Raw genomic sequence first — 25,570 nt, 5'->3', positions numbered from 1 at the left:
AGTCAGCAGAATTGCAAGTGTTTTGAAAATTAATTTCATCATGCTGTTCTAAGTAACAAAAAAATTAATAAAGTCACAATGCCCCTGATGACCTCACATTGCAGTGGGGTAGACAGACTTGTAAACAGATATATTAAAGCAGAAGGTGGTAAGCACTCTTCTAAAGATTGAGCAGAGTGCTGGCAGTGCAATGGCACAGAGGACTCTGCCTGAGGGAGTCAAGAAGTTTTAACAGAATAGGTGACATTTGAGCTAGTTCTTAAAGGATGGGCAAGAGTTTGCCAGGTGAATGAGATGATCTCTATATAAAGTGCCTAGTACAGGGCCAGGCATTTGGTAAGACCCAATAAATGTTAGCATCTAGTTGTAGTCAGGAAGTGTTCCAGGCAGAGGACACAGGTCAGTTCAATTCAAGGAACACTTATTGAGTACCTTGTATATGTCAGGCCCTGTTCCAGGTTCTCTAGCCCTATGTGCCAAGTACATCTTGTGAAGAAAGATAATTCCACAAGGGTCTGGTGTGAGACATATCCAGAACGACTATTTATAGATTTTGCTCTCAAGATGGAGCAGGGATGTTTGTTTTAACACTGCTGACACATTCCAACTTGATTGCAACCCCCTACAACAGCATTGACAACACTGAGATGTAAGCAGCTAATGCCTGTTCCAGACTCAATTTCATAAAGGTGGTGAGGACAGTCTAGCCTAGCCTCCTGCTGTGTTTTGGGTCACTTTGATATGTGCTCAGGTCAGGTCCAGGCAATAGTTTTTCCTCATAATATGGATGAAAGAGTCCAGAAACCTGCATTTCTGTTCCAGCTTATTGACCCAGAAGATTCCACTTGCCCCTTTATCATACCCAACCACCAAACCCTGATGCTTTGTTCTGCAGTAGAGTAGGAAATAGCATTAAATAAATAGAATCCATACTGAATTTATTATACTAAATACAGAACCTATACATTTCTACATCTAAAATAGAACATTTATAAAGGTAGGGGACATTCTATGATTGTTTTCAGTGGCATTTTACTAGCATAGCTGGGTTACAAAAAATAGAAGGAATGTGCCAGGTGTTTTACAAGCATTTTATTTAAATCTCACAGCAATTCTGTAAGGTAGAAATTATTGTAACTATTATACAAATTAGGAAACTAAGGCACAGAGTATTTAACTTAGACTAAAAATGGTAGCACTGGGATTTGAAACCAGTTCTATCCAACTTGGACCCCACTTTCTTTCTACTATAGCAGTGTCCCATTTTAATGCTACAGTTTATTGTGTTTCTGCCATGTGCCAAACACAATGTGAGATGCTCAAATACATTCTCTGTAATCCTCATGCATTTTCTTTAATACAACATTTAAAGTAACTAACTGCCTTGCTAGAAATCACACAGCCAGCATATTAGAGATCTCAATTCAAGCCTAGTTCTGAGACTCATAAGCCTGTTTTCTTTCTATTGTACTATACCAGTAGTTCTCAATCCTGGGCATACATTGAAATCAAATGGGGAGATTTTTTTTAAAGCCCTACCCCCAGAGAGTCTAATTAATTGAAGTAGAACCCAGGTGATTTTAGAGCTTCCAGGTGATTTTAATGTGCTGTTTGATTTGAGACCATAGCTCTCAAAGGTTAAAGTGATTAAGAAGCATCAGGTAAGCCACAATTTCTCTTTTCATAATATATTGGTGGAAAAGGTCCCTTGTAAAGTGATTGTATTTTCCTAAAAAGTACTGAAGAACATAGAGGAGGGAGTATGGGTGTTGGAGTAAGTTAGACCTAACTTTGAACTTTAACTTTGACTCTTGCTGAGTGGCCCTTGGCAAGTTACTCAGCATTCAGTCAAGTATTAATTATGAAACAAGTAAAAGGTATTCTTCAGAAGAGGATTATACCTTGAAATAAATGGAGTGAATATTGCCTCTGGTGGCCTACTATTGAGAGTAAGTCTGCAGACAGTGTGTTGAAAAGGCCCTGGGAAAACTCTTTAGTTTTCCTAATCAACCTGACCATAAAACCCATCCCACTGCCAAACATTCCCCAAGCAACCAGAGGCCTTTCTCCTTACAGCTACTCAGGGGTGATCCTTTATTGCCAGACCATGTGGTATTGTTGAGAGATGACCAGGAGAGGAGGTTTCCCTTTTAGCCAGAGATGCCAGGGTAGGATATGTATGCTTAGGTGGGAGGGAAAGGGGGTGGGTATTTTAATGTCTTATAAAGAGCTTGAAATATATTTTACAATAGAAACAATGCCTGGATGTTAATTTGGTTTCTTGGCTATTCAATTGAAGTCAATTCATAATTTTTCCAGAAATGCATATATTTTATATACAAATAGCACTATATTTCAGTAACCTTTTGGGTCCAAAAGACAATGAGGAATTAGTGTAGAAGCGTTACCATCATTTATAACATTGTTTCTATGAGAAATCTGGGGTCACCACTTAGGACTCCAAGAAACAGCTTCTCTCCTCTCTAACTCAGCTTAACAAATATTGTGCCCACTAGTCATCTAGTGAAGACTGAGGCAGCACAAATAATGCTGTTTGCTCTCTGGAGTTTAACAGTACTCTTTAAGCTACTGATTATAAGATTGCAACATACTTCAGGTCAGAGGCTATTTCTTTCCTTCATTTGTGTCCCCCCTTCCTCTCAAGCAACCTACCATATAATATTAGCACATAGAGGACATTATCACTTACATAGATTAGATTTTTAATCATTAATGGAAAACTGGACATTGGTAGTCCATACCATGCAGTGACAAAATATTCCTGAAATAATCACCTATTGTTTCCTGGAATCGAGTGCATCTCAATGACTAGATTTTAGAAGACTAAGGGGCTGGTACAGTGAAATAACATGGTAGAAACTTTGATTATAAGGGCCGTGGGGGTGGTTTTGATTACCCTGGAAAGCTTACAGAAAGAAAATGACAAACTTGGGGACTTACATTTTCAGCCTAGGATACTGTTAGAGAATCAGAAAACTTCTTTGACTACCTAAAAAAAGTCTCATTTCTTATACCAATGGGGCTGAGGTACACACACACACAAACACACACACACACACACACACACACACACAAACAAACCTAAGTTTGATTCTGCAGCTTTATGCATTATACGGTAGGATTTCTAGGCACTGATTAGGTGGGTAGGATCCTGATAAAGCAAATACTTGGGTAAGTTCTAATGAATCCAGCTACCTTGAGTCCCCAGGTGGCACTGAGTCTTAGTTGTCAGTAAAGGCAATCCTTCTTCCTCTGTCTGATAATCTCAGTCTCCCTTTGCCTGATAACCTGTTTTAATATTATCTGAAGTAGTTGATTTGACCGTGATGAATCTCCTTAAGGTCAATCCCCACTACATCTCATGGTTTCCAGACCCAGGCCTATTTCATAATTAGATTCAAATCCTGAAAGACTTAAGAGAAGAAGGGGAAAAGAGAAAAATTGGAAAATATACATGATAAATACAGTCCTCATTTCTACACAGTTTATGGGCCATAGTTAGCATTTGCAACTTCCTTCTTCCACTACCTTTCCTCTGTTCTCTATGTCCTCAGCTAATACTTTAGATAGTTGTGATTATTTAGCAGTCAGGGTGACCTAAACTTTTATTCCTAAAAGATCTGAACCAGTAGTGGTTCTTTCTTGGTGTGGGTTACTCTAATCTTCTAGTAGCTTTTGCCATGGACATGAGAGTAGTACTAACATTTTCCCAGAGAACTTCTGAGCTTCCAGACATAGTCTTCCCTCCCTTTGCTGTGTAATACCAACCCTTTTTCTTTTTTATAATTAGGGTCAGTTGTGCCAGCCAATACAGTAATCACTTTCTTTGCTTGTGGTTCAGTGGCTGATGTAACAGGCTCAGCTTCCATTCAGTGGAATCCTTTTGGTGTTTTTTAGAGAAAGTATTCCTCCCTTGGAAACTAAGAACATATAACATTGTGTGGATGAAAACAAAAGTTGTGTGAGTAGATCATTAGGAATTATAATGAAGGATCCACCATTACTTCTACATTTTGGTTCATGGATCTGACTATTCTGGTTATGAAAGAAATGACATTATATATTGGTTGCTGGCTCAGAGAATATAGTATTACTTGTTTGAGCTTTCCAGTCCCACAAGTGTCAATATAAGTGAGTTATCAATAAATCATTCTACCATTCAAGTCAACTTCTTCCTGTGGACATAAAATCATTTCTTCAAACTTATTCTTTAATGGAGTTCCTTAGTCAAAAGCAATATTTTATGGAATTTTAGAAGAGTGAACAAGGAAATCTCTAAGTCCATGGATAGTGGTGCTAGTACAAACATTACAGGCAAAAAAGGCAAATTCATATTCAGATTAAGTGTCTTTTCCTCCATGATGTTTAGAGGTTCAGTGTAATCCATTCACCATTAGGTGGCTAGCAGGTCCTGGGATTGGTGTCATTTTAGGAACTCAGTGTTGGTCTCTGATGTTGGTGAGATAGGCCCTCCAATGATAGTAGCCAGATCAGCCTTGATATAGGGAGTTTTATGTTCTTAAACCTGCACTGTTGCCAGGGCTATTATGTTCAATGGGCCCACTGTCTAAGTGCCAGGGTAGCTGGGAAAGACAGCTAACTGACATCCACAAGGTTGCTCATACTGTTTATTTGATTATTGAGAATCTCTGTTTTAGTGGATGCCTTTTAGTAAGCCTTTGTATAGGACACACATGTCTTCACTCTGTCTACTCTGAGAGTCCCATCCACACAACTCTTCCTCAAGACCTCCTTTTAACCACTCTCCCAATCCTATTTCTTCAAGTCCCTGACTCCTCAGTCAAATAGCCACTTGCCTGTGAATCAATGTAGATCTCTGCTTCAGCCTATCTCTCAGCCAGGCGAGTGGACAGTCAGGTTTTAATATATACATCATGAAGTCTTTCATCCTAAGGTAGAGGCAGCCTCCCAGTAGTCTCTATAGTGTCCCCATTGGTCATGAAACCAATAAACCTCTACAACCTTTGAAGTCTGAATGGGACAAACTTCTATCTTGTTCTTATTTCATTTTTTTTTCATCCTCACCCGAGGACATTTTTCCATTTTTTACTCAGACAGAGCGGGAAGGAGAGAGAGGAAGAGAGAGAAACATCAATGTGAAAGGGACACATCGAGTGGCCGCCACCCACACGACCCAACCAGGGCCTGGGACAAACTGGCACATGCCAAGGCACATGCCCTTAGCGGGAACCGAACCCGGGTCTCTGTGGACCGCAGGCTGACGCTCTAACCGCTGAGCCAAACCGGCCAGGGCTTGTTCTTATTTCTTAAAGCCCTCCTCTTCCTCTTTCTCCAGGGCTTTTCTGTAAATGATAAGAGGAATTTTTTAAAAGCTTTCTGTAAATGATAAGAGGAATTTTTTAAACCTCAGACAGCTTTGGTTTTCCCCATACAAAAAAATTCCACAAGCAAAGAAATAGAAAATAATCTGGAAATAAAAAAATTACAAAGAAAGTAAAAATAATTTCTCAGAAGCTATCCCACATATAATTCTTTATACTTTTCAAAGCTCTTTCAAATACTTTATTTTAGTAGATACACACTGAAGCACTGTGAAGTAAATATAGCTAATATTATACGCATTTTAAAGATGACAGAACTGAACTGTGGAAAGATAAAGCGACTTTGCCAAAGGTTCCATAACTACCCAAGAATATAAGCAGGGACCAGGATTTTATCTTCTACTCCAGTGACTGAAGAATAAATGCACAAACCGCAGGGTCATGAAATATCTGGGGAACCTTGATTTTTGAAGTAGAGAAGGAGAGGTATTGCTTGATGGAAGAAAGATGAAGCAAAGAACACTCGGGAATGGGTGAGCATCAGTCAGGCTTTCCAGAAAAATTCAGTATAATAACCATTGCAATCTGTGCTGTTACTTTCTTTTTCTGAGTGCAATATCAAGAGTTTGTTAGAGGTAAAGAAAGGGGAAGGACATGAAAAGCATACTAAAGGCCAAAGAAATATTTCAAAAAGATCAAAATAGCAGAGATGGGAACATAGGTAACCTAGGAAGGACAGAACAACTTAACATTCCAAAAAATAAATTCAAGGATGATATGAAGTTGTATAAACTCATAAAAGGACAAAGAGGCAAGAAAAAAATAAGTGTCATGTTAATATGTTGATTAGAAGATTAGAAATTTCTCTTTTTGGCAAAAATTGAGTCTGAATTAACCAAATCAAGTAAATAGTTTATTTTTAAAATCATTGTAAGTTTCTGAGACTTAGCCTGGCTTCATTATTTTGTGTGTTATAGATACTTTTATTTGTTATGACAGAGAACTCCACCTGTATAAACAGATCCGAGAACTGGGCAGATGTCTTTATTTCCTGGTAATCCTAGGTCTGTGACCTAAAGCAAGTCATTTAACCTCCCTGGGCTAAGGACCTGTTTCATCAATTATAAAATAAAGAGATAATGCTAAATGTTCTCTAAGCCTTCTTCCAACTTTGAAACTCAATTATTCCACGAAAATTGAAATTATCTTTACACAAACCTCGATTTAGGCTCTTGAGTTAAAATTTAAAAAGATAGGCTCCAGCAGGGGTCACTGTAGTCACATTGAGCCCTGAGTCTGATTTTTTATATTGTAGTTGACTGTACACATCACATCGCCCTTTGTCTTGATTTTCTCTTTGAAATTCCATAGACACTCTGTACCTAGATGTTATCTGAACTGATCTTCAAATGTACTGAGAAAACCCACTGCAAAAGTTTTTGTATTCTTTGTTTCTTTTCATTTATTTTATTTATTTTTCCTATCATTGGGAAATCATTTACCTCCATTGAGTCTGAGGTTCTTCCAGAAAATTTATTTTATTTTATTAACTATGTTAAATTTTTTACCTCTTAGAATTGTGATGAATATAAAATAGTGTATACTTCTTTAAATATATGAGATTATATTAAAATGAAACACACAAAATTCAATTCTATCCTGAAGGGGTTTTCTTAAAGTCTGTGAACACCTGAAAAATGTAGTCACCTCTTTCAGAATCCATCCATCCATTTGTGAGATTTCAAGAATTCTATTAATTGCTTATATTCTCCCATAGTTATTTTACTGTGTAAATGAAATCATATAAGGACTAGTTAATATATCCAAGAGTAGGTAAATATTTCAATGACAGTTCTAATTTCAAATATCCTATTTATAAAATTATATATTTTTGCTCTGAAAACATAGTGACTACGGCATATAACATAGAGAGTTCGGGGTCACTGTCTGTGATGTTGAAAGATAGGCATCCAACAAAGTCAGCGTTACTCCCAGAAAGTCACACAACTCTCCAGAGTCCAAAGTTTCAGAATTAAGTCCTTAGTCTTAAATCCTAAATATTGGGACTCTTTAGAACTCCAAAGGGTCCAGTCTTCCCTAAAGCCTCTCTCCAAACTCCATATGTTTATACAAAACTTGACAATGGTTCTATTGTGCCAGGCATAAGAAACTTCACTCTTATGCCATAAAGAGCAATGTCTCTTGTTCTTTGGCCTGATGTATATGGCACCCCTATCATGACAATACTTAGTCCAGAATAGTTCTTAACAGATGTATGGTGGGCACATTTTATTCTTCCTTTTCCTCCTTACACATACCTGCCTGCCTCTCTCAACGGCAGCCCTAGCGGCTGCTGCTTTCATTTCCAATATTATTATTTTAAAGTCCTAATCTAGGCAGCTAATTGGGTTTCTTTCCAATTATTAATAAGCCTTTCATAGTCTTCTTTTATAGTGAACCTGGTAACAAATTGAACAAAAGTGATGATATATGACTTCTAAGATGCAGTCACGGGAAGAAAGCATTACTACTCCTGCTGTGGTCTCTTGTATTGCTTGCTGTGGGGAAGCCAGTTGCTATGCCTCAAGCAGAGCTCTGGAGAGGAACTGAGCCCTCCTGACAGGCCAGCACCAACTTGCCAGCCACATTAGTGAGTCACCTTGGAAGCACATTCTTCCCGGGCGTATTGAGCTTCCTCTTCTTTCCAGAGTTCTGCAAAGAAGCCTTCTTCTCTTTACTTGTATATAGCCTCAAAAACCACCTTTGCTCTTGATTTTACACAACCATACTTATTCAACTGCTTGGGATGAATTCCAGCCTGGGTCAAGTATGTACCCCTTGTTCAGTCACTTATGGCAGGGAAGGGTGCCGCAAATCGTTTCTACAGTGTTCCATCCTTCTCCCCAGCACTAGTACTTAGCACATTGTAATCTAATGGCCTGCTTACTTTTAGGTATCCATTCTATTCTATAAGCTTCTCAAAAGCAGGGACTCTGGCCTATTACAGATGTATCCCCAGCATCTAGCACAGTACCTGGCACATAGTATGTAGTAAAAATAAAGTGCAATAAGCTTTATGAAAAAAGACTTTGGCATTTTTGCTGTAGGGTTGTTACCATGTTCATAGAAGAACCACCCATACAATATAAGAACTGAATTTAGTATTTCCGAGAATATGAAATGCCTATAAAAATTTAATGATGTATTGTGTTTAAAAAGAAATTGTTTAATGCCATGTAAATCAGATTACTTACCAGTGGTACATGTCTGCATTTGGGGAGAGAAACAAAAGCTCATTTTAAGTTTAATTCTAAAAGACTGTAAATAAATTATTACTAAAATTGTTAGTTTGACATCTTATATATAAATTTATTTCAGAAAGTCTGTTATCTCACAGGAATCTAACACTGATATTTTTATAACAATCCAAAGGAATGTATTCAAGTTATAATGAAATATGATACAAGTGACCTACTTTCAAAGGTAAGAAAGTGTTTCCTCTATTTCTTAAAATAAAAGATCATTTATTTTTATCAAGCTAGTACAGTTCATCCTCTTTTATTTAAAAATAAAAATCACAAGTGGCCCAAGTGGAATCATTTTAAGGACTAAAGTAGTCATAATTCACATTAGTGATTACAAAGCCTAATCAATGACATAAATTATGTCTCTTAAATGTCTAGAGGCCAAACTTTGGATCTAAAGTTGTCCCAGAATGTCCTTGTGATCCCTTTCCACTATGAAATTTTATGATTCTAATAATAAGCATAAATATTAATATAAATAAGTTCCATAAGTTTATTTCCATAATTTATTTCATAGTTATTATAAACACAAATATAAGTGTGCTTTAAATTCTGGATTTCTAAAATAGTTTTTAATATTTTACAGAATATGATTACAAAGTAATGAATATTTATTGTGGAAAATTTATAAAATATGGAAAGTGTAAAGATAAAACAAAAAAATCACTATTAATCCCTTCATTTAGGAATAATTACTACTAACAGTTTGGTTTATCTACTCAGTAAATAAACTAAAATTAACTGACTACAATGTGAATATTTTCCAAGTCATTAAATATGTTTTACACTTTTTTTTAATTCCTCACTCAAGAATATTTTTCTATTTATCTTCAGATAGAGTGGGAGGGAGAGAGAGAGAAACATCCACATGAGTAGGACACATCAACTGGTTGCCTCCCGCACGACGCCAACCAGGACAGGGGACAATCCGCAACCCAGGTACCTGCCCTTGGCCAGAATTGAACCCATGACTCATGATCTGCAGGCCAACGCTCTACTACTGAGCCAAACTGGCCAGGGCTTACACATTATTTTTAATGACTATGTAGTGTTATATAAAATTAATATTTGACAATTTATTTAATCAATATTTTATCATAGGACATTTAGGTTTTTTCAAATTGTCATAACATTTCAAAACATATCACTGATGGTAAGTCTTTTTGTGAATACATATATATGTATTTTAAGATTTTGAATAACCTTTCCAACCTATCCTTCAGAATGATGTATTGACTTAAACATTTAGCAGGAGTATTTAAAAGTACCCGTTTCACCCAATTCTTGCTAATCCAGAGTAATGGCCTATTAAGAAATCATTGTCTATCTGATCTGTAAAAAATGTTATCTCCTTGTTCTGAGGATAGTTTTGTACCTGATCAGAGGAGAGAACTAGCTATTATCACCAGAGTTCTATTGTCTAATTCTAACTTCTGTGAATAGAATTTCACTTATATTAGACTTATTACTACAAGCAGAAGAAAAAGGAAAGTACTAGAAATGTTTGGTTGTCAATTTATCATTATTAGGACTAAAACAGGGTCTCTGTTTATAAAGGTGATTCTCGTATGAGCCACACATCTACAGAAACCACAAACCATAGGTAGAAAGTATATAGACAATACAAATATGCATATTAGGGAAATAGATGAATGTTTACAGTAAAAAAAAGTCATTAAATACTAAACTAAAATAATAATAATACATGGGAATTCCAAAATGGCAACGGAGTGAACGGAAGCTACACAGACTGTCTCCCAGAACCAAACTGGAAGTACAACTATAACACAGACAAATCGACGGGAAAAAGCAGCTTGTGAGGACCATATAACCAGGGACACTGACTCGATCCTGGTAGGATTGCGAAGGCATGAGAGGGGGGCCGGGAGCCCACAGACAGCAGCGGCCCTAGCTGTGAGCAGCACCCTCGGGTTAAACTCCCAAGCGGCTCCACAGCGCAGAGCCGAGACAGAGGCTAAAATAGCCACAGCCACTCACCTTGGGCTCCAGCAGAGGGAGGGCGGACTGGACTGGAACTGTGTGGGGACACTCGGGGTTTGGAGGGCACTCAGAGCTTTTGCTGAGTTGCAGCCACGCAGGACGGTGGCCATCTTGCTCCTTCCCAGGGCTCTGGGGAGAGGCAGCAGCCCCTCCCTCGTAGATCCAACCCCACCCTGTGGGCCATTGAAATGGTAACTGAGGCTCACTAACAACCAGCACCTGCCCCACCCTCGTGAAATCCCCTTACTCTGATCACCTGAGGGAGTTTTTCAATCAACTGACAACCCAAAACTCTTCAAGTAACCTCAACTGCTTAGCCTCCAGGCAAAAAGCTAGAGGATAACAGTACATTTCCTGGGCTAGCAACTTTAACCAGGAAAGTAAGATTTGACAGTGGTGTTTAACGTCAAATCTAAACGCAGGAGAGGGAGCCACAAACAGCAGAACACCAACACCCACAGGGAAAATTTGGCAGGCTCCAAAGCCCACTGTGATAACCAAAATGATGAAACACAGAAACAAAAGCCAAATGAAAGAACAAGAGACCTCCACCGAAGATGAGATCAATGTGGAGCAGGCAAGTTAACAGAGCTAGAATGCAGAGCCATGATCTTGAGGAAGCTCAACAGCATGAGTAAGGACATAGAGATGCTGAAAATAAACCAATTGGAAATTAAAAACCACCAAGAAGACATCAAAAATGACATATCAGAAACAAAGAACACATTGGAAGGTATAAAAAGCAGAGTAGAGGAAGCTGAGGACCGGATCAGTGAATTAGAAGACAGGGTAGAAAAAATCAACCAATCAGAAAACCAAAAGGAAAAAACAATTAAAAAACAGGAAGACAGCTTAAGAGAACTGTGGGACAACTGGAAACGTAGTAACATTCGTATCATAGGAGTCCCCGAAGAAGAAGAAAATGAGCAAGGGTTAGAGAATATATTCAAAGAAATAGTGACAGAAAACTTCCCTAGTTTGGTGAAGGAAGAAGGCATTCAAGATCAAGAAGCACCGAGAGCCCCAAGGAAGAAGATCCCAAACAGGCCCACACCAAGACACATAATCAAACTGCCAAAAATTAAAGACAAAGAGAGAATCCTAAAAGCAGCAAGAGATAAACAACAAGTTACCTACAAAGGAAACCCCATAAGGCTCTCAGCTGACTTCTCACAAGAAACACTACAGGCCAGAAGGGAATGGCATGAAGTAATCAAGGTCATGAAAAACAAGCATCTGAATCCAAGACTGCTCAACCCAGCAAGGCTATCATTCAGAATGGAATACCAAATAGGGTTTCACAGACAAAAAAAAAAGGCTAAGGGAATACATTAGCATCAAACCAGCACTGCAAGTAATGTTAAAAGGACTGCTGTAATTAGCAGGAGAAATAGGAAGAAAAATGGAACCACACTAAACAAAAATGGCAATAAATAAGTACATATCAATAATCACCTTAAATGTAAATGGCTTGAATGTTCCCATAAAAAGACACAGAGTAGTTGGTTGGATAAGACAGCATGACTCATCTATATGTTGTTTATAAGAGACCCACCTCACAACAAAAGACTCACATAGGTTGAAAGTGAAGGGATGGAAAAAAATTTTCCAAGCAAATGGAAAGCAAAAAAAAAAGCTGGGGTAGCAATACTCATATCTGATAAAATAGGTTTCAAAATGAAGGCCATAACTAGAGACAAAGAAGGCCACTACATAATATTGAAAGAATCTATTCAACAGGAAGATATAACCTTGATAAACACATATGCACCCAACATAGGAGCACCAAAATATATTAAAAATCTTCTGGAGGACTTCAAAGGAGAAATCGATAGCAATACAATCAGAGCAGGAGACTTCAACACCCCGTTGACACCACTGGATAGATCCTCTAGACAAAAAAATTAGCAAGGAAACAGAGACTCTAAATGAAGCACTAGACCAAATGGGTTTAATAGTTATCTACAGAGAATTACACCCCAAAACTACAGAATTCACATTCTTCTCAAGTGCACATGGGACATTCTCAAAGATAGACCACATGATAGGACACAAACTAAATCTGTACAAGTTCAAGAAGATTGAAATCATATCAAGCATCTTCTCAGATCACAATGGCATGAAACTAGAAATCAATTGCAAGAAGAACATACAAAGACATTTGAACACATGGAAGCTAAATAGCATGTTATTAAACAATGAATGGGTTACTGAGGAGATCAAGGAAGAAATTAAAAACTTCCTGGAAACCAATGAAAATGAACACAAAACAACACAAAATCTATGGAATGCAGTGAAAGCAGTTCCAAGAGGGAAGTTCACAGCACTACAGGCCTACCTCAAGAAACAAGAAAAATTTCTAATTGACTGTCTAACCTCACAACTTAAAGAAGTAGAAAGCAAACAAAAAGAAAACCCCAGAGCAAGTAGAAGGAAGGAAATAGTAAAGATCAGAGCAGAAATAAATGACATAGAGGCCAAAAAAATAAATAAAAAATTCAAAGGATCAATGAAACAAAGAGCTGGTTCTTTGAAAAGATAAACAAGATTGATGGACCCTTAGCTAGACACACCAAGAAACAAAGAGAGAGAACCCAAATACACAAAATCAGAAATGAAAGAGGAGAAGTAACAACTGACAACACAGAAATACAAAAGATTGTTAACAGCTACTATGAAGAACTATATGACAACAAATTCGACAATCTAAGCGAAATGGACAAATTTCTAGAAACACACAGTCTTCCAAAACTGGACCGGGAAGAGATAGAAAACTTGAACAGACCAATAATAGCTAAGGAAATTGAAGAGGTAGGTAATCAAGACTCTCCCACCAAACAAAAGCCCAGGCCCAGATGGCTTCACGGGGGAGTTTTACCAAACATTCAAAAAAGAACTAACACCCATTCTCCTCAAACTATTTCAAAAGTTCAAGAAGAAGGAAGACTTCCAAACTCGTTCTATGAGGCCAGCATAATTCTAATTCCAAAACCAGAAAAAGACACTACAAAGAAAGAAAACTACAGGCCAATATCCCTGATGAACATAGACGCTAAAATTCTGAACAAAATACTAGCAAATCGGATCCAGCAATACATCAAAAAAATTATTCACCATGACCAATTGGGATTCATTCCAGGGATGCAAAGCTGGTACAATATTCACAAATCAATAAATGTGATATACCACATAAACAAAATGAAGAACAAAAACCACATGATCATATCGATAGATGCTGAAAAAGCATTTGACAAAATCCAGCATTCATTTCTGGTAAAAACGCTCAGCAATGTGGTAATAGAGGGATCATATCTCGATATAATAAAGGCCATATATGAAAGACCTACAGCCAACATCATACTCAATGGGCAGAAACTAAAAACATTTCCTTTAAGAACAGGAACAAGACAGGGATGTCCATTTTCACCACTCTTATTTAACATAGTACTGGACGTCTTAGCCACAGCAATCAGACATGAAGACAAAATAAAAGCGATCCAAATTGGAAAGGGGGAAGTGAAATTGTCATTATTTGCAGATGACATGATATTGTACATAGAAAACCCTAAAGACTCCATCAAAAATCTACTACACTTAATAAATGCATTTGGCAAAGTAGCAGGATACAAAATTAACATTAAGAAATCGATGGCATTCATATACACCAATGATGAACTCACAGAAAGAGAAATTGAAGAAACAATCCCATTTACCATCGTGGCAAAAAAATTAAGATACCTAGGAATAAACTTAACCAAAGAAGTAAAGGACCTATTTGCAGAAAACTACTGGACATTGAAAACAGAAATAGAGGAAGATATAAAAAAGTGGAAGCACATACCTTGTTCATGGATTGGAAAAATTAACATCATTAAAATGTCCATACTACCCAAAGCAATCTATAGATTCAATGTAATCCCCATCAAAATACCAATGACATATTTCACAGAACTAGAATAAATACTTCAAAAGTTCATATGGAACCAAAAAAGACCTCGACTATCCACAGCAATCTTGAAAAAGAATAACAAAGTTGGAGGGAACACATTACCAGATATCAGGTTATACTACAAAGTGACTGTAATCAAAACAGCCTGGTACTGGCACAAGAACAGGCATATAGATAGACCAGTGGAACAGAACAGAGAACCCAGAATTGGACCCAAGGCAATATGCTCAATTAATATTTGACAAACGTGGCAAGAGCATACAGAGGAGTAAAGACAGCCTCTTTAATAAATGGGATTGGGAAAATTGGACAGCTACATGCAAAAAACTGAAACTACACTATCAACTTACACCATACACAAAAATAAACTCAAAATGTATAAAAGACTTAAATGTGACCCGTGAATCCATAAAAATTGTAGATGAAAACATAGGTATCCAAATTTCGGACATCATACAGAGCAGAATTTTCACTGATACATCACCTAAGGCAACAGAAACAAAGGAGAAAATGAACACATGGGACTACATCAAACTCAAAAGCTTCTTCACAGCAAAAGAAACAATCATCAAAATGGAAGGGCAACCCACTGTATGAAGAACATCATTGCCAATGATACATCAGATAAGGAGTTAATTTCCAAAATATATGGAGTACTCGTACAACTCAACAAAAGGAAGACAAAGAACCCAATTAAAAAATGGGCAGAGGAGCTGAATAGACACCTCACCAAACAGGACATACAAATGGCCAAGAGACATGAAGAAATGCTCAACATCACTAATCATCAGAGAGATGCAAATTAAAACAACAATGAGGTATCACCTCACACCTGTCAGAATGGCCGCCATCAACAAATCATCAAACAACAAGTGTCGGCGAGGGTGTGGAGAAAAGGGGAATCTAGTACACTGCTGGTGGGAATGCAGACTGGTGCATCCACTATGGAAAACAATATGGTGTTACCTCAAAAAATTAAAAATTGAACTTCCATTTGACCCAGTGATCCTGCTTCTAGGAATATACCCTAAGAAGCCTGAAACACCAATCAGGAAGAATATATGTACCTCCATGTTCGTAGCAGCACTATTTACAATAGCTAAGATCTGGAAACAGCCCAAGTGTCCATCAGTAGACGAATGGATAAAAAAGCAGTGGTACATATACACAATGGAGTACTATGCAGCTGTAAGAAAGAAAGATCTCTTACCCTTTGAGATGACCTGGAGGGACCTGGAAAGTATTATCTTAAGTGAAACAAACCAAGCAGAAAAAGACAAATACCACATGATCTCACTTATATAAGGAATATAATGAACATAACAATCTGAGGAATACGGTCGACCCAGAAACATGAAAGTAAGGTACAGACTGACAACCCTCAGATGAGGGGGTGGGGGGGGAGGGAAGAGGTAAACCACAGAACTCATATGCATGTATGCATAACCAATGGACATGGACAACAAGCTGGGGACGGGGCAGGAGGGGATGGGGAGGAGGGTGCCAATGGGGTAAAAAAGTAGAAACATCTGTAACAAAAATAAAGTTAAAAAATAAATAATAAATAAAAATAAAAAATAAGTATAATAGAAAAAAATAATAATACATGTGGCAATAATAAGAAAATAAATATTTTTGGAAGCCTTATAACATAGGTAGGGGAAAATAGAGTTTCTTTTAAGGTTATAGAAGTAAGGATTTACACTCTTAGCTCCCCAATTTTTAAAACTAGTACCTGTAGTAGGGTAATGTTTTGTTTTCATGTCTTTATTTCTTCATAATTTCATTTCATTTTGGCGTCATTTTTATTAATGTGATCTCTTCATTTTCATTCAGTCTTTTGGGGATACCTGTCCTATAATTTCAAGGTCAAATTTGGCCCTGTGTATAATTGTTAAAATGTTGTTAATAGATTCCAAACACAGTGGTCAGTATTTTTTCACTTTGGGACTTCCCTGGCTTGGTAGCCTGACTGTGGAACCTAGAGAAGAAGGTGGAAAAGGGGTCGGAGGCAGTCATAAAGGCAAGCAATCCACTCACCCACTCAGCTCCAAAATGGGCCAGGAAGCGCCTGCCCTCTTTTTGTCCTCCCAGGTCTTTGTGACTGAGCACTTGGTGCAGCTCCTAAAGCATCAGCTCTCTGATTAAAGACTAGGGCCTTGCTCTGTCTGAGGCCCCCATTATCTTGCCAAGAGCTTCCATCTTCCCTCGACCGGGAAGTAAGATGAGGGGTGTAAGCAACTGGAAAGTATATCTGCACCTGTAGGGATTTTCCAGGACATCTTTTTCAGAGAGATATATATATTTTTTTAAGTACTAACAAAAGGCATACATGTGCCATTTGAGGTGTTTAATAGTAATAGTAGCATTTCCCTAGTGCTTTTATGTGCCAGAAGTTTTATATATTATTTCTAATCTTTTCAGCAATCCTGTGAGGTTGGTGCTATTACTGACTTTTTTGTAGATAATTAAATTGAGTTTCTGAAAAGCTAAAGCATTGGTTCGAAGTTACAGAGCCATGGAATGCCAGAACCATGATTCAAACGCAGGTTTTTCAGGCTATCTAATCCCCTCCCTTTCCATGCAGCCTAAGTTTTTTTTTTAAGGGACCAGAGGAGTGAGTTTCTAAGTTTGCAAGTGTTTGTTCTTATATTTTTGGCTGTATGTGCATGATTACTTTATTTTTAATTTTGTACCATCTTCTCCAGCAGTCAAAGGATTGATTGCAGGATGTTTTCTTGCCAACAACATCTATTGGATTGAGCTGAATCACAAACATTGTCTCGCCTTCTGTCACTATTCATAATTTATTCATAGATCACTGGTTCCTTATTAGCATTATATCCAAGTTATGTATTTTGAATGATCCTTTCAAGGCTTTTGAGAGGGTGTTAAAGGAGAGGTAGGGAGAGGCATTTTACAGATAGCTTTAAGTAGCAAACAAATGATTACATAACCTGAAAATGAGTTATTCAGATTCTGCTAGTCCAAAAAAATATAAATGGCCAGGATAATAATCCATGAAAGATACTAAATATAATTTCTAAAAATCACAGAAATTGAAAAGAAAATTTGGTAATAGAAACAAATATAATGGAAACTCCAGGGTTCAGAGGAACAGGGTATATATAAATTATCTTGTATTATATCATATTCAAATGTATTTCATATAGGGATTTGACCTTATGTAATTAGGGGAGCTTATTAAGCAGTCTCTGTAAATCTGTTGTCCATCTGCAATATAATCCCCCCTTGCCATTTAACCTAACATATTCACAGGTTCCAGGGGTTAGGACATGGACATCTGTGGGGGACCATTTTTCTGCCTACCACATCTTTCTATTCTTTTTTGTGGCCTAGGCTATTTGTAGACTGGAATTTAGGAGTAGCACTTTAGGCCTTTTACTTTTCACTTTGCTACAATTCTTATCCTGAGCCAATGAGCACAAATTGGCTATTTACAGGGACAAACACAAAAAGAAGAAAGAAATGCCAGGAAAAATATCAATATTCAAATAATGTTCTATAACCCAAACAATGTTCTGCATTTGTGAAGACCAACTCTATGGTCATTCTGATGTCCCCACAAGACCTTATTGGGCAATAATTCTGGTTTCCACTAAGTCTAGTGGAGTAGTTGGATTCCTACTGCCCAAATGACAGATTTCCCTGGGCACTCGCTTCTCCACCCAGGGCAAAATCTTCTTTAAGACTCACCTCCCAACTCTCTTCCTTCTCATTGCTCTCATCTAACAACTTTTCAGCTGTCTTGCCCTTTCACTAAAGGCTGTAGCGCCCCGTTCAGTTAGTTTTCTTCTCTACCACAATTCTGGCAATCACCAAGAATGAAATTCCATAATTACCTTATTTTAAATCATATTCTCCTTCATCCATCTCAGTTGCTGTGAAGAGACATTTATAGCTCACTGAATACCACATGCTTCTTCAAATTGTCCAGCCCCTTTGCAAATAGACAGGGCCATATGAGCACTTCTGGACAAAGGATTGTGAATTGAAGTGATATGTTTTGCCTCCAGACCAAAGCACTTAAGGACTCATTACAATCTTCTCATCCCCTGCAATAGAAACCTGGAAGCTATGTGCTGAAATGGCAGCATTTCAAAATAAAACAGCATGAGTAATAAATCTGAGATTGGAGTCAATGAAGAATAGCTTATATTAACCTGACTAATACAGCTACCATTCCTAGAGTCAAACTCTGGAACTCATCACTGGAAAGTGTTCCACCTTTGAAACCACTTCTACAAACTTCACATTCTTAGTTTATATAGACTCTGATCTTTTTTTTTTTTTTTTTTTAATCCTCACCCAAGGACATTTTTTCCATTTTTTGTACAGACAGAGCGGGAGGGAGAGAGAGGAAGAGAGAGAGAGGGAAACATCGATGTGAAAGGGACACATCGAGTGGCTGCCACCGCACGACCAACCAGGGCCGGGAACAAACTGCAACCGAGGTACGTGCCCTTAGCGGGAACCGAACCCGGGTCTCTCCGGACCGCAGGCGGATGCTCTAACCGCTGAGCCAAACTGGCCAGGGCGACTCTGATCTTTTTTGTTTGCTTACTTGGATCTATGACTACTTCACTTGCAACTTTCAGTTCATTGACCATATGTCATAGTCTGTTAGGGTTGCTGTAACAAAATACACAGACTGGGTAGTTATAAATGACAGAAATTTATTTCTCATAGTTCTGGAGGCTAGAAGTTTGAGATCAGGGTGCCAGTCCTGTTGGGTGAGAGCCCTCTCTTCCAGGTTCATGTTCAGTACCTTCTCCCTGTATCCTCACATGATGGAAGGGGCTAGGGATCTCTCTGGAGCCTCTTTGTAAGGGCTCTAATCTCATTCATGAGGATTCCACACTTATGACTTAAGCACTTCCCAAAGGCCCAACCTCCTAATACCATTATCTTTGGGGGTTAGGATTTCAATATACAGATTTTGGTGTGACACAAACATTCAGACCCTAACATCATTCTATTTTCCTCACGTCATCTCCTTCCTGTATTTCATTTCCTTCCTTACCCAGTATACATTCCGTACGCCATCATCTTAGCCACTTTCTGTCTATATTCTAACTTACCTTGCTTGTTTCATTGTCTTTTTGTAGCACCTGTCTGTCAAAGCCTCAAACCTGGCAAAGCCCAAGCTGGATGAATCCAATGATCCACCTTCTCTGTGTTTACACCAGGCTGAAGAACACTGGTAAGGAAATATCATATGGCCATGGCCAGTTTGGCTCAGCAGTCAGAGCATCAGCCTGCAGACCAAAGAGTCCGGTTTTGGTTCCCACTAAGGGCATGTACCTCAGTTGCAGTTTGTCCCCACCCCGGTTGGGGTCATGTGGGTGGCAGCCAGTTGATGTGTCTCTCTCATGTTGATGTTTCTCTCTCTCTCCCCCCTCCTCCCTCCCACTCTATCTGAAGATAAAGGCAAAAAAGTCCTTGGGTAAGGATAAAAAAAAGAAAAAGAAAGAAAAGAAATATTATATGAAGTGGAGATTTCTGAGCTGGTACCATTGTCTGGAAAGCCCATTGTGTCTTTATAGTCAGTTCAATCTTAAACTCTCATCTCCTCAAACCTCTGTCCTCCTGCCTACCCTGTTACATGGAACAGATGAACTCACCTTCTACTTTACAGAGAAAATAAAACTATCATAAAATAACTACCACAACCTTTTAAAAACCAACTTTACAAATCTATCTGCATCTGTACCCATTCTGTCTTTCTTCTCTCTTATTACAAAGTTGTCAACCCCTGTCAAAAGCCAATTCTACCTCGTTCTTTAATCCATGTCCTCTTCCAACTTCTCAGAAACTTCATGTTAGTATTTGCCCTTCCCCTCTATAGTAATTTCAGTCTCTCTCTTTGATGTCCTTCCCATCAGCAAATGAATAGTCCCAACCTTCTTAGAGGGGAAAACATCATTCTTAATATAATACTTTCCTCCAGCTCTTCTCCAGCGGTTCACTTCTTGGTGATTTTTAAAAAAAATTCTGCCCAACTTATTTTATTTATTTATTTTTTGTTAGTCCTCACCTGAGGATATTTTTTCCATTTAATTTCAGAGGGAGGGAGGAAAGGAGGGGGGGAGGAAAGGAGGGAGGGATAGAGAGAGAAACATCAACGTGAGAGAAACACATTGATTGATTGCCTGCCTCCCATACGCACCCCAACTGGGGCCAGGATTGAACCTGCAACCCTGGTATGTGCCCCTGACCAGAAATTGAACCCACCCACTGAAGTTTGATGCTCTTACCACTAAACTACATTGGCCAGGGCTCTGCCCAACTTATTAAGTGATGGAATTTCTCAAGGCACATCACAAACCTTTTTGTACCCTACCCTCTCTCTTTAGGAAATCTCATCTATTTCCAAAAATTCCATTTTCTTTTTATTTACAGCTCTGACTTATGCTCTGAGTCCCCAACCCAAATAGCTCACTATTTACTTGATATCTACACTGGGCTGTCTGATGCCTTAAACTCAACATGCCCCAAACTGAACCTGACATATTTACTGTCAAATTTGGTCATTCTCATTATGCTCTCTATCTCATTAAATGCTCTGACCAACCACTCAGATACTCAGCCAAGCATCTGGGAGTGATGTCTGACTCATCTCTATCCCTTCCCCAGTTAAGTCCATAAGTAAGTATTATTAAATTAATTGCCTGAATATCTCTTAGCCACCTTCATCACCCACTGGACTACTGCACACTTACCCCACATCTACTCTTTACGCACTCCATTCCAGTCTTCACTCTCCTTTGCAAAAGCACAAACTTATATTAAAGTGTTTCAATAGCTGTCAATTTGCTCTGAAGAAAAATTCAGATTCTTAACTTGATTTGCATAACTTCCTCTCACTCTTCAGCCTTATCTTATGTCCCTGTTCCCTCGCTTTTACCCTTCATTCCTGTAATACTTAGAATGCCATAGGTGCTTTATAAATATATTTTGGATGAATGGATACATTTTTAAAATAGTTTCTCAAATTTGCCATGTTTAACATGAACTGATACAAAAGAACTCTTCACTCTTCTGTTCTAAACCCAGAATGAAATATGGCTAAAACTTCTTTAAGTATGTAGCTAAGCTTGAAACCAAGAGAGTCCCCCAAGTATTAGAATGAAAGGGAGAACTCCAAGTCAGAGTGCTAAGCAGACTCCAGTGCCCAAATAGTGCATGGAATTGTTGCAACCAGATATAGGCCTTAAAAGCTGGAACTGGTTCTAACAACTGGTGTGGAAGGAGGGTCCAGGCTCCAGGCACTGGGAGGAAAGCTTGAACTGACATATTTTGATAAATCTGAGAGTCACAGAGGGTTATGCTGGCTTTGAAATGAATGCTAAGGGAACTCTACCCATCAGCCCAGATAAAAAACAACAACAACAACAAAAAAAACCCAGGAAGATTTTTATAGTATATTTTCTCACAAATGAGAAAATGTCACTTGCAGGAAATAAATAACCCAGGTCTGTAATGTTGTCAGAAGGAGAGTCTAAAGTCACATTGCTGTGTGAAGGGACCAGAAGCTGAGAAATCAACCTAAAAAGGAATCCATTTTTTTTTTTGCTCAAGTTGAAACCCTGTAGACTACATTCCCACCAAAAACTCATGACTAGTTCATTGTCAAAACTTATAAATCATACCATAAAAAAACAACTATGCATGAGAGTCATCAGATGAAAGAATTAGGAGCCAAAGCTTGAAAGTGAACAAAATGTTTGCAAAGTATGTTTAAAATGTTCAAAGTAGTCCTGGCTGGTTTGGCTCAGCAGTTGGAGCATCAGCCTGTGGACCGATGAGTCACGGGTTCAATTCCGGTCAAGGGCAAGTACCTCGGTTGCAGTTTGTCCCAGGACCTGGTCAGCCTTGTACAGGAAGCAACCAGTCGACGTCTCTTTTGCATCCAAGTTTCTCTCTCTCTCTCTCCCTCCCTCTCTCCCCCCCCCACTTCCTCCCTCCCTCCCTCTCTCCCTCCCTCCCACTCTATCTGAAGACAAATAGAAAAAAATATATATGTCCTCAGGTGAGGATTAAAAACAAAAGATAAAGCCCTGGCCAGTTTGGCTCAGCGTTTAGAGCATCGGCCGGCGGTCCAGAGAGACCCGGGTTTGATTCCTGCTAAGGGCACGTACCTCGGTTGCAGTTTGTTCCTGGCCCTGGTTGGGTCATGCGGGTGGCAGTCACTCGATGTGTCCCTTTCACGTTGATGTTTTTCTCTCTTTCTCTCCCTCCGACTCTAGCTGAACAAAATATCGAAAAATGTCCTCAGGTGAGGATTAAAAAAATATATATATATATAAAATAAAACAAAATGTTCAAAGTAATGAAGGAAGGGGTATAAACCATATAGAAGAAACTAAAAGAAAAAAGACCATAAGGATTTTTTTTAATCTATTAGAATTTAGAAATAAAATATAATGACTTTTGGTCAAGATGGCGGCATAGGTAAACGTGGTATCACGCCCTCCCACAACCACATCAAAGTTACAACTAAACTACAGAACAACCATCATTCAAAACCACCTAAAATCAAGCTGAATGGAAGTCCTACAACTATGAAATTAAAGAAGCTCCATCGAGACTGGTAGGAGGGGTGGAGGGGTGAAGGGACAACAGGTGGCAGATACAAATTAGGAAGATATCTCAGCTGGGAAGGTCCTCCCGGAGGACTGAGGGGTCCCCGTCCCACACCAGGTGCCCCGCTCAAGGTTCCAGTGCCAGGAAGAGAAGTCCCCATAACTTCTGACTGGAAAAACCAGCAGGAACTGAGGCTCAGGAAGGCTGAGGCTGCTGGAGCCCCCAGGCAGCTCCTATTAAAGGGCCCGCGCACGGACTTATCGGACTCACTCCCTCTAAGCTTGGAGGGGAGGCAGCTCGAGGGAAGCCAGAGACATACAGGGAATAACTAAGCTGTTTGGCATTGGAGCAAGGGCTGGAAAGGGGGCTTTCTCCTGTACAGACGTGCTGTCAGAGGCCTTTGTTCCTTTGGTGAGCCCTTCCCTGGGGCGGCAGACAGCCGCCATATCTGGGACTCTAGCAACCTGGCTCACACTGCTTGCCCTGCCCTGGTGATTCCCTGAGGCCCCACCCCACCCAGCTTCAGGCCCACCCAAGCTGTTGCCAGTTGCTTAACCATAGGATTGGCCTGTCTTGGATCCTGCTTCAGGTTTTCCTAAATTCTTTCAAACAAGCAGCATCTGGTCTCAGATAGCCCCATACCTCTCATTAAGTAATACATAGAAACAAACACAGGGAGGCAGCCAAAATGAGGATACAAAGAAACAGGTCCCAAATGAAAGAACAGAACAAAACCCCAATAAAAGAACTAAGCGAAAGGGAGATAAGCAACCTAACAGATGCTGAGTTCAAAACACTGCTTATAAGGATGCTCAATGAACTCAGTGAGAACCTCAGCGAACTTAGTGAGGGCCTCAAGAGCATAAAAAAAGGACCAGTCAGAAATGAAGGAGGCACTAACTGAAATAAAGAATAATTTATACAGATTCAATAGTAGAGTAGGTAAAGCCCAAAAGCAAACCATTGATTTGGAATATAAGGAAGCAAAAAACACCCAAAAAGAACAGCAAAAAGAAAAAAGAATCCAAAAAAATGAGGATAGTGTAAGGAGCCTCTGGGACAACTTCACGCATGCCAACATTTGCATCTTGGGGGTGCCAGAAGGAGAAGAGAGAGAACAAGAAATCGAAAACCTATTTGAAACAATAATGGCAGAAAACTTCCCTAACTTGGTGAATGAAACAAATGTACAATTTCAGGAAGCACAGAGAGTCCCAAACAAGATGAACCCCAAGAGGCCCACACCAAGACACATCATCATCAAAATGCAAAAGATTCAAGACAAAGAGAGAATCTTAAAAGCAGCAAGAGAAAAGCAGTTAGTTACCTACAAGGGAGTTCCCATTAGGCTGTCAGCTGATTTCTCAAAAGAAACTTTGCAGGCCAGAAGGGAGTGGCAAGAAACATTCAGAGTGCTGAAAAGCAAGAACCTATAACCAACATTATTCTATCCTGCAAAGCTGTCATTTAGAATCAATGGCCATATAAAGAGTTTCCCAGACAAGAGAAAGCTAAAGGAGTTAATCACCACCAAACCATTATTATATGAAATGTTGAAGGGTCTTCTTGAAGAAAAAGATAAAAAATATGAATAAACAAAATGGCAATGAATACGTATCTATCAACAATTGAATCTACAAACAAATTGAACAAGCAGAACAGAAACATTCTCATAGACCTAGAGAACATTTCGTTGGTTGCTAGATGGGAGGGGGGTTGGGGGAATGAGTGAAAAAGGTGAAGGGATTTAGAAGTACAAAATGAGCCCTGGCCGGTTTGGCTCAGCGGTTAGAGCATCGGCCTGCGGTCCGGAGAGACCCGGGTTCGGTTCCCACTAAGGGCACGTGCTTCGGTTGCAGTTTGTCCCCGGCCCTGGTTGGTCGTGCAGTGGCAGCCACTTGATGTGTCCCTTTCACATCGATGTTTCTCTTTCTCTGTCTCTTCCTCTCTCTCCCTCCCACTCTATCTGTACAAAAAATGGAAAAATGTCCTCGGGTGAGGATAAAAAAAAAAAAAAGAAGGGCAAACTGATTGCTAGACTGAAAAACCTCGAAGGGAAGGGGGTTGGGAGGTGGGAAGAAATAATAAATCAAGAACTTGTATGCATATATGCATAACCAGTGGACACAGACAACAGTGTGGGGCAAGGCAGGAGGGGGGCGAAAGTGGGGACGAGGGGGTCAGTGGGGGAAAAATGAGGAACATCTGTAATACATTCAACAATAAAGATAAAAAAATAAAAACAAATATAATCTTTTTTTCTATCCCAAGGCCTTAGGAAATGCTCCTCCCTCTGCCTGGACATTCATACCCCACTTCTTCACCTTCAAACTCCTGCTCATCTTGGAGTAAGTACCAGAAATAAATACTTGGTCAATGAGTGA

The 25,570-nt window shown here is 39.1% G+C and overlaps 1 protein-coding gene across 2 annotated transcripts in view; it reads left to right on the top strand.

The window, feature by feature from the left end:
* CUNH2orf88 (chromosome unknown C2orf88 homolog) overlaps window positions 1-25,570 on the top strand; it is a 101,478-nt gene that overhangs the window by 3,529 nt on the left and 72,379 nt on the right. For both annotated transcript variants that reach the window (XR_004958616.1, XM_036253440.1), the window contains exons 3-5: window positions 8,757-8,807; window positions 19,709-19,803; window positions 25,458-25,534. The gene's annotated coding sequence lies outside the window, so the exon portion shown is untranslated. The remainder of the gene's footprint in view (window positions 1-8,756; window positions 8,808-19,708; window positions 19,804-25,457; window positions 25,535-25,570) is intronic.

The sequence above is a fragment of the Molossus molossus genome, unplaced genomic scaffold, assembly GCF_014108415.1.
Source record: "Molossus molossus isolate mMolMol1 unplaced genomic scaffold, mMolMol1.p scaffold_m16_p_11, whole genome shotgun sequence".
In the NCBI taxonomy this organism is placed as follows: Eukaryota; Metazoa; Chordata; class Mammalia; order Chiroptera; family Molossidae; genus Molossus; species Molossus molossus.
The sequence above is the reverse complement of the archived record's forward strand: the minus strand, read 5'-3'. Positions and strand labels throughout refer to the sequence as shown.